The sequence below is a fragment of the Periophthalmus magnuspinnatus genome, chromosome 20 (assembly GCF_009829125.3).
Source record: "Periophthalmus magnuspinnatus isolate fPerMag1 chromosome 20, fPerMag1.2.pri, whole genome shotgun sequence".
NCBI classification, from domain to species: Eukaryota; Metazoa; Chordata; class Actinopteri; order Gobiiformes; family Gobiidae; genus Periophthalmus; species Periophthalmus magnuspinnatus.
In genome coordinates, this window is record NC_047145.1 from 26,201,464 (window position 1) to 26,216,959 (window position 15,496).

The window sequence follows — 15,496 nt, forward strand, 5'->3', positions numbered from 1 at the left end:
TTACGTAACATTTAATTTGGTCATCCCAATCAATAAAGTCAATTAGACCCATGTTGGTTTTTGCAACTTATTGCCATGGCGATGCACCAAATTGCCCATGTTATCCTAATGGGAGTGATCCCAAAATTTCCAATTCATGAGAAAAATATTAGTATCATGGAATAGTGTGAAATCTGGCACAATGACTCTTCAATCAAAAAAGTCAATAGGACCCATGTCATATCTTTCACTGGGTTGCCATGGCGATGCGCAAAAGAGCCCATGTTATCCTAATAGGAACATGTCCTAATTTTTGTATATCTTATAACAACTTATTGCTTCATTGAAGAACGTGAAATTTGGCATAGTGACTCTTTAGGTCATCTCCATCAAAAAGGTCCTAGGGGACAACTTTGTATTTTGCACAGTGTTGCCATGGCGATGCCTCAAAAACCCATATTATTTCATTTTAGTGCATCAGCACTTTCAATATGTGTACACTTTGTCTAGTGACAATTACAGCCTAAAGTCACAATAAAACACAAACAAGTGGTGCATTAGCGTCACACATAGGGAGTGCCGGGTCGGCTGAGGGTGAAGCGCGGCCCATGATGTCGCTTGCGGCTTTAATATTTATTTATCTTTTGTTTTGTGTCTTTAAAGTTTCACTATGTAACTTTTATGGTGGAGGACCTGCCATCTGCTTGTCACCATGAAGTTACTGCTTTGTCCAAAATGTATGCTCAATAGTGTAACATTAATCATATTTATCTCCATAGTAACAAGTAGCTGACAAAACCAAGCCAGATCTGTAGTGGGCAAGCCCACTCACATGTTTTTCAAGGCATATTTGAGCAACAAGCAATACCTGCAATTGAATGATTGCTGCAATATTGTTCAAAATCAATAGTATCTCCATGGAGACAAGCAGGTAGTGGACCCCCTGTACAAAAGTTGCCTAGGGCCTTTTTAAGTGAGCATTGTTTTATTCCCCCCCCCCAAAAAAAAAAATAAATAAATAATAGAATACAGAAATACAATAGAAGAATACAATTTAAGGAACCAATACTAGGTTGATGCATAAATAAATAAATAAATAATTAAAAAACAAAAAACAAAACAAAAGGCCTAACAGCACAAAAACAGTATTCACCGAGCATGCCCAGCAGTCCCCCAGCTAAGTACTAACCAGGCCAGTCCTATTTGACTGGTTTGGCCAAACTTGTGCAGTGACTTCATCACACCAAATAATTCAAACAAAGAAAAACGTACTCTAGCATTCTGGTGTAATCAAAACGCACCAAATTACTTCTTTTTGTTTATTTACTTAACACAAGGGCTGCTGTAGGCTGTAACCAACACCAAAACAAGAGCAAAACAGCAGTCTCAACATAGCAGAGTCTCATAACTGACCAGTAACAGACAATTCGAACGTCACATAAACTTGTTGGAATAGTAACCAAATGTCACATACAAAAGCAGTTACAGTAACAAGAACAAGAACAAGAACAACAACAACAACAACAACGCATCAACTGTTACAAGAACAGCAAAAGGTGTCAATTCTGAACTAAACACAAAATATCAGATCGTTACAGTATTTTCTTTAGGCACATGTGTAGCAAATGACCTCCATGCCCTGCAGAAGTGGTCAGATACATGGAGTATGTCCTCCAGAAGCGCCCAGGTCCATGGGGTATGCCTTGCAGAAGTGGTCAGGTCTATGCGGTGTGCCCCGCAGAAGTGGTCAGATCCATGGGGTATGCCCCGCAGAAGTGGTCAGGTCAATAGGGTATGCCCCGCAGAAGTGGTCAGGTCCATGGGGTATGCCCCGCAGAAGTGGTCAGGTCCATGGGGTATGCCCCGCAGAAGTGGTCAAATACATATGTTATGCCCTGCAGAAGTGATCAGACAGGAGGAGGTGGGGTATGCGTTTCAATCCAGCAAAATTGCACCATAATATGCTCTCATTATTGAGTTAGTCCATAGACAAGATTTTATACTTGTGTGATCCAGTATTGCCAGAGTCACACCAGATCAGCGGTGCACAATAGTAGCAATTTACAGTGGAAGACACAAGTTAACGCAGTGTCACAGAAGGCAAGCAACACCCTGAACTTTATCAGTAGAAATCAGAAGCACTTCCCCTTAGAGGCCAAGACCATATAATTTGCCAATATGTCACAAATACACTAATGTCTGGGATCCTCATCTATAAAAGGACAAGAGTAAACTTAAAAGAGTTCAAAGAAGAGCAGTATGTTTTGTAACTTTGTGACAATGATCCAAAAAGCAGTTTGGTCTAATGTGATCATCTGGGACAGAAAGCACTTGAGGAATGTCAAAAACATCAACAAATTGTCCTGATGTATAAAATGTCCATCCCAGAATGGACTCAACAACTATTTGACATAGTTTTAAGTCTGAGTTTGGACAGCTTTAAAAGTTGTTTGTCAAAAGCTTAACATCACACGCTCTCTCCCTTCATTGGCGTGATATCCACTTGGAGTTTGCTGATTAATTAAACAAAAGAACCTCTCCGGCTGTGTAGGGGGAAGTCTTAGGAAGATCCTGAACTTTTTTGATTTTTCAGCAAAATAACAGCAAAAGTACTTGCATTACAAGTATCAATGTACCCCTTTCCATCCTTAAACTCCCCCTCATCAGGTCTAAACATGGGACAAAGCAGTTGCCAGTATACAGAAATCAACTCACACATACACTGACACAGACAAGTAAAAAAAAAAGAAAGAAACAACAACACATGGAGAAGAAAATGTTTTATATTAATATTAGAAAGACAAGTGAAAAAAGAAGAGTGAGCCTGTGCATTGGCAATCGAGTGATGGAGTCCACTAGTGCCAGAAAGGAGAGTTATGCTGTCTTAAATTTGCTAACGGAACCTTTAACTGAAAGCGTAATCTTTACCAGCTTCAAATTATAAAGCACATCCCTCACCCAGTGGTCAGGAGATGAGCTCCTGAAAGCATCCATTTAAGTAAGAGTCTGTGAAAGAACACCGTACTGAACAAAAATGTTCACCCAAAAATCACACTTGTTACACTTATCACAAATAGACTGGTAAATTCTTGATAATGTTGCATTTATAATGTGCCCAATAAAATATTGAAAAGAATAGTACACTGGATCACAGAATATGAGGCACAAATTGAGAGTACATTTATTTCAAGGCTGTATCCCAATGATTCAGGGCACTGCTTAAGGTAATGAGGGAATTGTTTGGTTTTTTTTTTTTTTTGGTTTTTTTTTGACAAAATCCCTTACATGAAGAAAATGGAAAAACCCTGAGTTAAGCAAATTATTTGGATGAGAAGTCAGCAAAACATAAAAAAAATTGTAATCATGAAGGTCTTACAATTTCTTATCCCCCTTATTATGCCAAATCCTAAACACCACATTCGTAACTGAGAGAGCAAAGTTATAAGTCTTCAATAAAGAGAACAGCCAAATCTTTTCCTGAACTGCCTCCAAATGGCCAACATTTCCTTAGCTATGAAATTGTCCCCAACAAGAGATTGGGAATGGGGAACCTGAGAACACAGAATAGAAGATAATGAGTAATGACTGGACATTTCCATTTACACCCAAACAGGCACTAGAGTGTCATCACACATCTAATAAAGACTCTCTGTATATTTGCAGCCCAGTAATACAGCCAAGTGAGGAAGATCAAGGCCACCCTCACACTGAGACGAATGTAGAACAGATTTACGGATTCTGACTTGTTTCTCACTCCATAAAAATTGAGAGATATTTTTCTCCAGTCTGTCAAAAAGGGATTTAGTAAGAAGAACAAGGACAGCAGTGCTATGGTGGCCAAACAGGAGAGGAGGAAGGTGATTAGCAGCCATTTGAAATAAAATGTTTCTATGTGATTGCATTAAGAAGGTTTTATAGATTTGATAAGACAGACACAAGACTTATCTTTAGAGCCTCTTTAGAGTCACTGTGGCTTTATTTATTTTATTTTTATTTATTTATTTATTTATTTTAATTAGGACAGTGCATATTAATCAACATGTCAACAAACAGCATCAATGTAAATATGCCGGAATTAGCACAATAGCTACTTTACACCCGTTGTCCTAAGAAGGTATATACAAGTTTAGAGTATCAGCAACAGGCAGGAGGGAATTAAAACCACAAAACAGAAAATGGTCTGAAAAGGAAAATTGACAAGTGACGACTTTCAGTATCGGTCACAGAGAATCTTTGATATCTCTGTGTGACAGGTTTAATAGATGGATTAATGACTTGAACTTACAACCAGTTCCCTGTTCAGAGTTCATCTACAGGTCGTGAATGAAGGCTTGGCAACTATGACAAAAGGTCATCAGCTTTCAGCCCATAAGCATGGCACCACTGGAGAAGATGCAGAAATTGGACATTGTAAAATAACTTATTGGAAATGTGTGACAACAGAGCCACAAGAGCGAGAAAAAAATCTTTGGCTACGTAGCAGGGCTGCCGCTAACTTTGTCTTACCTCTGCAATTCATCACAGATAACTTGAATGACTTCACGGGAATAGAATATGGAGAGACAGCTCTTTTGGAATGAGTAAGTTATGTGATACTGATTCCAATGCCTGAGGTTCTTTGTTTCATAAAGGGCATGGCACTTAGCTTTCATATCGTTCAACTGGCAGTAGGACAAGTGCAAAATTCTAAAAGAAAGTAGAATCCAAAAAGCATCTTCTACAATAATAAAGTGAAATAAAAACTTCAGCAGCCCCTCATAATGAGTATAACAGTGAGGCCAGTTACGTCACCCAGACTGGCGTTACCGGGGCCCAACCCTGGAGTCAAGCCTCGCGTGGGTGCTCGACAGTGAGCGCCTGGTGGCCAGGCCTTTCCCCATGGGGCCCAGTCGGGCACAGCCTGAAGGACTGACGTGGAGCTGTCCTTGCATGGACCCACCTCCTGCAGGAGGATCCGTGAAGGGCTAGTGTGACAAAATCTGGGCGGCAGTCAAAGGCGGGAGCCTTGAAGACCTAATTTCCGGACATGGAGACTGGCTCTGGGAACATGGAATATCACCTCGCTGGTGGGGAAGGAGCTTGAGTTTGTGAGGGAAGTCGAGCTTTATAGGCTAGATTTAGTGGCCTCACCTGCATGCATAGCGTGGGCTCTGGAACCCAACTCCTTGAGAGGGGCCGGACTCTCCATTTCTCTGGTGTTGCCTGTGGGGAGAGGTGGTGAGCTTGCTTATTGCCCCACAGTTCAGCTGCCTCAGGGACAGGTCCCTCACTGTTGTCTTGGCCTATGCCCCGAACAGCAGTGCAGAGTACACAGCTTTCTTGGAGTCCCTGGGAGGGGTACTAGACAGTGCACCAACCAGGGACTTCTTTGTTCTACTGGGGGACTTGCCCACGTGGGCAACAACAGTGCCACCTGGAGAGGCGTGATCAGGAAAAGAAGGCCTTCCTGATCTGATGATCTGAATGTGAGTGGTGTTTTGTTATTGGACTTCTGTGCTAGTCACAGCTTATCCATAACAAACACCATGTTCAAGCACATTTTCAGGGCACCTGGCACCAGGACACCATAGGTCGGAGGTCGATGATTGACTTTGCTGTTGTGTCATCTGACCTCCGGCCACGTGTCTTGGACACTCGAGTGAAGAGAGGGGCAGAGCTGTCAACAGATCACCACCTGGTGGTGAGTTGGATCCACTGGTGGAAGAGGAAGCCTGACAGACCTGGCAGGCCCAAGCGTATTGTGAGGGTCTGTTGGGAATGTCTGGCGGGGGGTTTTCAACTCCCTTCTGGGAGAGCTTCGCCTAGATCCCGGAGGAGGATGGGGACATGGATTCTGCGTGGGCTATGTTCTTCGCCTCTATTGTCAATACAGCTGTTCATAGCTGTGGTTGTAAGGTCTGCGATGTGGTGGCAACCCCTGAATCCGGTGGTGGAAGTAAGGGATGCCGTCAGGCTGAAGAAGGAATCCTATTGAGCCTCGTTGTCTTGAGGGACCCCTGGGGCGTCTGATGAGTATAGGCGGGCCACCGAGGCAAAACCTCAAGGTTGGGAGGAGTTCGGAGAGGTCGTAAAGAGATTCTGGCAAAATGTCCAACACCTCAGAAGGAGAAGCAGAGTTTACAGTGTTGCTGAGCTGCTGACCTCGACTGGAGGTGTAGTCGGACAGTGGAAGGAGGATCTCCTCGTCATGTCATCCGAGGAGGAACGAGAGGTGGACTTGTCCATGACTCCGGATGAAGCTCCTCGGTGGCAAGGATAGCCAAGATCCCTCCTGAATGGGGGGGCTGTCTGGTCGCTGTATTTCCATAGTAGGAGCTGTATTCGCATTGCCGGCAATAAGTCAGACCTGTTCCTGGTACATGTTGGACTCTGCCAGGGCTGCCTGTTGTCACAGGTTCTGTTCATTCTACTTATGGAGAGAATTTCTAGGCGCAGTCATGGTCTGGTTCGGGAAAGTCAATCTACATTCCTACCCTCACCTATGGTCATGAGCTTTGGGTAATGACCGAAAGGACAAAATCACGGATACAAGTGGCCGAAATGAGTTTCACCCTCAGGGTGGCTAGGTGCTCCCTTAGAGATAGGGTCAGGATGAGCTTGGAGTAGAACCACTGTTCCACCACGTCGAGAGCAGCCAGCTGAGGTGGCTCGGGCATCTGTTCAGGATGCTTCCTGGACACCTCCCTATGGCATGTCCCACTGGGAGGAGGCCCCAGGGAAGACCCAGGACACACTGGAGGGACTATGTCTCCCAGCTGGCCTGGGAATGTACTGGGGTCCCACTGGAGGAGCTGGAGGACATGTCTAGAGTGAGGGAAGTCTGGGAGTCCCCACTTAGACCTGGCTCCAAATAAGCGAAAGAAAATGGATAAATAGAAAAACTACAAGCAGTGATAAACAGCCCGTTCTGCCTGTGCACATATAATGGCACATAATTAAACTGACTAAAAATATTTAAAAGAGTCAGTAGAGTCTACAGACTCTCTGGCCATGAGTTTTGAAGGATAAAATACATACTTAGATGGTCTATAAACACCACAACACTGGATCAGTCTGTCACAACTCAAAGCAGCTCAGTTCACAGAGGAGAAGGAGAACAATCATAAGATCTTGTGATAAAGACACTTCTTTTAAAAAGTAGCTATACCCCTGTCATGACCAGCGTTTTTTGGTGTATTGATAAAAATGCAGTTTGGAGGTGAAAGCTCTAGAAAAGCTGCAGACTTATCGAAACCGTTAGACTGCTGACAGCTTCAGCGAGTGAAGTTTACTCAGGGTCACACTATCTGAAGCCCGGAATGAAGGGAAGTTCAAGCAAAGCATAGACCTCTTTCAGCTGACTCACAAGTACCAACCAAGTGCCCACTGGAACAGACATATGGTTGGAGACATATGACATATCGGAGAAGATGGTACATGCCAGTCGGGCCTTTAGCTTCGCTTGCCAACCAGTGAGTGCTCTCAGTACAGCTGAATTTCTGTGCTGTACTGAAAACACTCACTGCCAGCTCAGTCTAGCACAGAAAAGGAATTTCTCTAAAAGCACTCCTCTTCTTCCAGGGCACGATCACATTCACGTGGAGGAGACAGGCTGAAGATGGTCACTACAACTGCCATGGCAGCAGAATCCATGAATCCATTTCTAGTTTTGATATGCTATAATTGGATTGGCGGTAGATCTCTTAAAAAGAAAAAATCCAGACAAAGCAAAAACATCTCCAAACACAACAAATGCCAGGAACCGTCAGGAAGCTAAAAACAACATACCCAGTTGTCATACAAGTTCATATTTCATTCTGCTGAAATCTTTTTTACTATATGATCAGGCTATCTATATTTTCTGTCTATTTTCTAAAACTAACCCTTTGAGGGAGCCACACTTTATGTGGGAAAGTCATCCATAGGAATGGTTGGGAGGATTCAGGCTCATTTGGTTTAGTATATTCTAGATATTATGTCACACAGACAATACAAAACAAACTTATAAACACATAAAAGTCAGTAAAATATATAGGTTACTCTTCGTAGACTATGTCATTATCCTACTTGTAGAGAGTAACTGTATTCATCAAAAGAATACCTAATACATGGCAGGATTGCTGTAATTTTCTGTGACCTAGAAAGATTCCACCACATTTGTGCTTTTCACTGGGTCTACAAAAGCTTTATAAACAAGCAGAGACTATAACAAAGCATTACACTGTGCATCAAAGGCATTAAAATGAATGTGAATGATCATCATGTAGAGCTGAGGTCTCCCAGAATGCAATGCAACAATACAATGCCGAAATGGGGAAATAGTTTACAGCTACAATTAAAACAACAATTAAAAGCATTGGGAAATGACGGATTGATGGATGATGGATTGACTTTATAAATTGTAATTAAATAATAATAATAATAATAATAATAATAATAATAATAATAAAAAACGCAAGACCCTCGCTACCCCTTGCGACCACAGGGTACATGCCACTGCGAAGTTCACGCCACTCGATCCCGCTTACATTACCCCTCTCCCCAAAATCAGCGTCTAAGTAATACTACTCCATTCATTCCAATGAGACCATATCTGACATTATCACACCTGCACAGTTGGAAATAGAGGTATGTCCTCATTGGATTTTTTATGAGTGGAATGTGTGTACCAAATTTCAAGAGTGTGCCAGGTTTGTCCTGACTGAAGATGACCAGAGAGCACAGGTGAGCCTGTACAAAGGACAGGTGGTGGTGGTGGGGCATGTGAGGGGAGGGACAAGGGACAGTGGAAGAGCCACGTGTATGGGGTATGAGGGAGGGGCCAGGTGAGGGGACAGACAAGGGACGAAGGAGGGGCCAGGTGAGATTTTGGTGCATTGTTGTCAATCATAATCTTTATAAAATAAATCTATGTATTATATGGTTGTTAGCATTATGCTAATTTCAACACTAATCACTAATGTTAATCCACACAAAACGTAGTAATGTTTTCTAACAAGGCTCTGATGTAACTCAGGACTGTAGTAGCTTATCATCTTGAGATGTGGAGTGAATAATACGATGTACCATCTTCAACTGTCCAAAAGGGCAGTAGCAATCTAAAGTATGGGCGTATAGCGGCATGTGTCCCGTACATGCTGATCCCTGTGTAGCTTTGTTCCAGGGCTGTGTTTGAACACCCAGGATCTGGCCGAGACTCCTCCGAGACTTGCGGACAGAACAAAACTCGGATTGGCTTCTATTTTTGTAGCACGTCAAAATGACCTCTAATTTCACAAAAGTACAGTACTACTGCTGAGAGAGGAGGGGGAGGAAGAGAGAAAGAGAGAGAGAGAGAGGAGCGGAGCGGAGTAACGAGGCGGGGACAGGAGAGAGGGGGAGAGATAATGAAAGGGAGGAAAGAAAGGTGGGAAAGGAGACAGAGGAAAATAGAGAGAGTGAGAGAAGAGGGAGAGAATAAAGGTAGAAGAGATAGAGAGAATGAGGGAGAGAGGAGGGGGAGAGAGAATGAGAGAAAGAACCCTCTCCTCTCATTCTCTCTTCTGTTTCTCTTTCTAGAAGAGACGGGTGAGATTGAAAGGAGACTGGGAGAGAGAAAGAGAGGAAAAGAAAAAAAAAGAGAAGAGGAAGAGATTGTGGAGAGAGGGAGATAGACAGAATGAGTGTAGAAAGACAGTAGAGGGCTGGACAAAGAGAGGGGGGATGAGAACAGGAGAGAGGGAATGGAAGGGAACCAACAGAGAGGAGAGAGGGGGGTAGAGGAGAGACTGGAGAGACTGAAAGGAGAGAGAGAAAGAGAGGTGAGGGGAGAATTAGGCCAAAAAACAGATAAACAAAGCTGCCTCTTGTCCTGGAAATCCCCAAATCTAGAACAGTGCAGTTACAGTGATAGTGGATATGTGGAATATGTGGAATATGTATGAGCTGTTAAAAGAGCAGAGCTAGTTACCAGATTAGAACTTCTATGAGCGCAGTAGCACCAAGTTGTATTATGAGTAATAGTAGCAGTAGTTCACATGCTTTTGTCCTGTTAACAAGACAAAACACATCCATCCATCACTCTCTCTTTTCAGAGCTTTTAAACATGTTCTAGTCGTTTCTTCTTCTTGAGGTTCTGAAGTTGTATTTGGAGTGATTCATGCTTCACTAATCTTTATTCTCCTGTATTCAAGACGTCATTGCTCCGATCTGTCCCCGTTTTTACCTCCACTGTGACACGCCCACTGTGAGGTACACATCCACTGTGACATATGCACTTCATTCTTCAAATTTAGGTTCTTAATCGTTTATACTCGTACAATTGAGCAGCGTCAAGTTGCCATTTTTGCACAAATTAATACATGAATATATCTGTTGCTCGTTAGTGTGACATGCAGTTATCCATAGGTCGCACCAGCAGCATGCGGCACTTTGTTGTGATGACGTTTACGGCAACATCAGCTCTCATTGGACACCACAGTTTTCTAATGAGGAAATCAGCGACTTGTTTCTTTTATTAAGTCGTATTAGATGAATATCATGATTTAAATGATCCACAGAGTCACAGATGAGAACTATAGAGACACAAGCACAATAGAGCTGATTTAATTTGAAATGATCACATGATTTTGCATCATGTGACAGTTAAAACAGTTAAAATTTAACAACTATTTTTCACTCCAAAATCACTGTAAAAGTCCCAAAACCATCGCCACCAGCGAAATGCGACACCCTGAGCTTCCTCCGCACATGTCAGGCACATTCTGGTGGCTAAAACAAGCTCCCACCATCAAAGTGTTTGGCGTAGGGCACGAAGGCAGAGTGGAACCGCAGGGAGGTGGGGTGCAAGTGTGAGGCCCAAGAGCACGCGGGTCTGTGGGGGAAGAGAATGACAAACAGAGCAGTTAAAATGAGAGAGCAGAGAGAGCTCATACAGACAAGTGCTGAAGTCACAACCACACAGAGCTGGAGGGAGAAGAGAGGAGGAGGAGAGAAAGAGAGGAGGAGGAGGAGAGAGAGAGGAGGAGAGAGAGAGGAGGAGGAGAAAAAGAGAGGAGGAGGAGGAGGAGGAGGAGAGAAAGAGAGGAGGAGGAGGAGAGAGAGAGGAGGAGAAAAAGAGGAGGAGAGAGAGAGGAGGAAAGAGAGAGGAGGAGGAGAAAAAGAGAGGAGGAGGAGGAGAGAAAGAGAGGAGGAGGAGAGAGAGAGAGGAGGAAGAGAGAAAGAGAGGAGGAGGAGGAGAGAAAGAGAGGAGGAGGAGAGAGAAAGAGGAGGAGGAGAGAGAAAGAGAGGAGGAGGAGAGAAAGAGAGGTGGAAAGAAAGAAAGAAGAGGAGAGAGAAAGAGAGGTGGAGAGAAAGAAAGAGAGGAGGAGGGGGGGAGAAAGAGAGGTGGAGAGAAAGAAAGAGAAGAGGAGAGAGAAAGAGAGGTGGAAAAAAGAGGAGAAGAGAGAAAGAAAGGAGGAGGAGAGAAAGAGAGGTGGAGAGAAAGAAAGAAAGAGAAGAGGAGGAGAGAGAAAGAGAGGAGGAGAAGAGAGAAAGAGAGGAGGAGAGAAAGAAAGAGCAGAGGAAGAGAGAAAGAGAGGAGGGGGAGAGAAAAAGACAGATGAGGAGAGAGAAAGAGAGGGGGAGGAGAGAGAAAGAAAGAGAGGAGAGAAAGAAAGAGAGGAGGTTGAAAGAAGGAGAGGAGGAGGAGAGAAAGAAGAGGAGGAGAGAGAAAGAAAGAGTGGAGGAGGAGAGAGAAATAAAGAGAGGAAGATGAGGAGGAGAGATGTAAAGAAAAGAGGAGCAGGAGAGAGAAAGGATGAGAGGAAGATGAGGAGGAGAGAAGTAAAGAAAGAGGAGGAGGAGAGAGAAATAAACAGGGGAGGAGAAAGAGAGAAATAAAGAGGTGGAAGGAGGAGGAGGAGAGTGAAATAAAGAGAGGAGGAGGAGAGAAATAAACAGAGGAGGAGAAGGAGGAGGAGAGAAATAAACAGAGAAGGAGGAGGAGGAGACAGAAATAAAGATGGTTTTATCAGAGCACACACTTCTCCAACACTTGACTGGTGAATCTCCACGAGATGGATGTGATTGACAGGTGGATTAGCCAATCAGAGACATGTATGTCCCATCCTTATAAAAACAAATATGGCTGCTTACGAGGAAAACAGAAAAGGGGAAAAAATCACAGGGAACTAAGAAACATCACAGGAAGCACTAAACTACAATAGGAATGTGAGTTTGTTTGTAAATGATGGTTGACCAATCAGCTCTTTCATTTCACACACGCCACTGAAATAAACACAATAAACAACATCTGATTGGCCGGCTGTGTTGGTTCTGGCTTAAGACACCAAAGAGGGAGTGATATCCATCTACAGTGGCTTTTTCAAATTTTGTCTAGTCACAATCACAAATATAATATATAATATTAATATTAATAATAATAATAATAATAATAATAATAATATTTTTTTTTGTTTGCATTTTATGTGAATAAGTAACACAAAATGGTACATAAGTGTGAAGTAGAAAGGAAATCATTTTCACATCACTTCCAGATAAAAAAATAAATAAATAAAATAAAATAAATAACTCATTAAATAATACAAAACTGAAAAGTGCAGTGTGGAAAAGTATTCAGCCCCCCTAAGTCAATACTTTTGCTGCAGTTACAGCTGCAAGACTTTTGGGGTATGTCTCCAGCAGCTTTGCACAACTACAGACTGAAATTTTTGCCCATTCTTCCCGGCAAAAAAGCTTTCAGATCTTGCCACAGATTCTCAATTGGATTTAGGTCTGGACTTTGACTGGGCCATTCTAACACATGAATATGGTTTGCTTTAAACCATTCCATTGTTGCTTTGGCTTTATGTTTAGGATCGCTGTCCTGCTGGAAGGTGAACCTCCACCCCAGTCTCAAGTCTTTTACACACTCCAACAGGTTTTCTTCCAAGATTGCCCTGTATTTAGCTCCGTCCATCTTCCCATCAACTCTGACCAGCTTCCCTGTCTCAGCTGAAGAAAAGCACCTCCACAGCATGATGCTGCCACCACACTGTTTGACTGTGGGGATGGTGTGTTCAGACCAGAGCACCTTCTTCCACGTTTTCTGTGTCCTCCAAATGATTTGTAACGAACTGTAAACGAGACTTGTTATGGATGGCTTTCAACAATGTCTTTCTTCTTGCCACTCTTCCATAAAGACCAGATTTGTGCAGTACACAACTAATAGTCGTCCTGTGAACAGATTCCCCCACCTGAGCTGTGGATCTCTGCAGCTCTTCTAGAGTCACCATGGGCCTCCTGGCTGCATCTCTGATGAGTGTCTTCTTGTTCATTCTGTTTTTGTGTTTTGGTGGACAGCCATGTCTGGATAGGTTTGCAGTTGTGCTATACTCTTTCCATTTCTGGATGATGAATTGAACAGTGCTCCTTTGACTTCATTTTGTGGTTTGCTCCCCAACACTCTCTTAAACCTCTGTGGCCTTCACAGCACAACTGCATTTATACTGACACAAGATTACACACAGTCATTAGGTCAACATTCAATCTTTCCAAAATCATCAGGCAACTTCTAAAAGCAATTGATTGCATTCAAGAAAAATGGGGCTGAATACTTATGCACGCTACACAGTTTTTTATTAAAAAAATAAATAAATAAATAGGAAATCTTGTAAAATATTTCCTTCCACTTCACACTTGTGTGCCATTTGGTGTTGCTCATTCACATAAAATGCTAAGAAAATGTATTTAAATTTGTGATTGTGAAAAAGTTCCAGGGGGATGAATGCTTTTGCAAGCCATTGTATATAAAAAAGAGATATCAGTCTGGATTTGCCAGATAATGATTTACCCAAAGTATGGGTCAAATGGAGAGATTTGGTATAACCCAGAAATACACAAATGTGCACTCTGCTGTCACAAAAACACCTCAATTTTCCTGTGTATTTCTGATGAATACAAAGCCCATTGTAAAGTTTGAACTGGAGAAGCAGCTGTGAACTCCCTCATTTCTACATCCTCCTCAAATCTGTTCAGAAATCAGCACAACTTTTCAATTTGGACCAAAAAGACGACAACACTTCGAAGCCAATAACTTATTTATACAAGATTATGGGAGTGTGGTCCTTCCAGCTGCCCGCGCCCTGCTCCAGGAGTCAGGTGCAGAGGAGCCCACCAGTCCAATTAAGCCCAAATCAAATCCCATTGACTGGGCTCGACTCTGCTCAGCTGCTCTGGACTGGGGGAGAGTTTCCAAATATTTCTTTCACTGTACAGCCGGCAGTTACCCATAATTCAACAGGGTTCGCTGTGGCAGCCTGTACCTTCAGTATTTTTGAAGTGAGGGGTTTGGTCAAGATCAGAATACCAAAAAGACAAAGATGATTTCATACCTCTACACAGCATTTTTTTTTTTTTTAAATCCATAAAACTTTATTTTGGTAAAAAAAATAAATAAATAAAGTTATTCAATCAGAAAGCTCAACTGGATGCCTTAAAGGTGCATTGTGTCACTTGTCTTCATGGAGATTTTCGAGTTATGGCCTTGTCTAGAATGTTCCACAGTATGGTATTCAACACACCAGTCTCCATGGAGAAGACGCGTGCCACCACAAGGCCAAGTTACAGGTCAGATCTGTGGAGAGGCCACACTTTTTACAGTAAAACTACGTTTTTGTTCCAGCAATAACAATGGCTTTGACTCTGGAATACAAGTAAGAGAAAAATGTTTAATGCTGGAATATTCCAGGCAAAGCATAACATATGGATAACACCAGAAAAGTTGCATGGTGCTGCATAGACACAGAGACTCACAGATAATGTTACCAGGCCAAGTTACAGGTCAGCTCTGTGGAGAGGCGATCCCGCTCACAGTAAGAATGCATGTTTTTCAAGGTATTTTGGTGTTCTAGTGTAAGGAAACATGCCAAATTTCTTCTGGTTGTTTATTTTCTGAACACAAGGACTACTGTAGGCTGTAACCCACACCAAAACAACAGCAGCCTCAACTCACTAGAGCCAGTCTCCCAAAAAAGACCAGTCACTGACCAATAGAACCTTTACATCAACTCATCGTTTCCAGAGGGCCGATACGGCGTGATACCCTGAGTGTTTCCACTGCATAAAGTGATTCGTACCGCCCCCTTTTAGCCCCTGTGCAGTCAATGGACCAGCAGCAACTCCAGCCAAGTTGCGCTTCCCTGCTCCAGGTACAGCTCCTGGTACAGCTCTGGTTCCAGGGACAGGGCTCTGCTCCATGAACAACTGATGTCACCTCAACATGACATATATTAATTTAATAAAATCTAAGGCGGATCTCAGAATATCACAAAATGTATTCCAAGTTTGTGGTGCTGTAAGACGAGGCTAAGGCTAAAGCTAATGTAAACACTAGACTAATTCCGGTTTATCATCAGTTTTTTAGCATTTATTTCATGTATCTGCTCCTCTATGACACATTTTAACCCCTCTTTATTTAATGCACTGGGGTTTGCTAGAGCTAGAGGAGGAAATGGCTGGATAGGTCAGTTTTGTGAAGCATATCAGTTTTCATTTAATGTTTATGTCTGTTTTTGTGTCT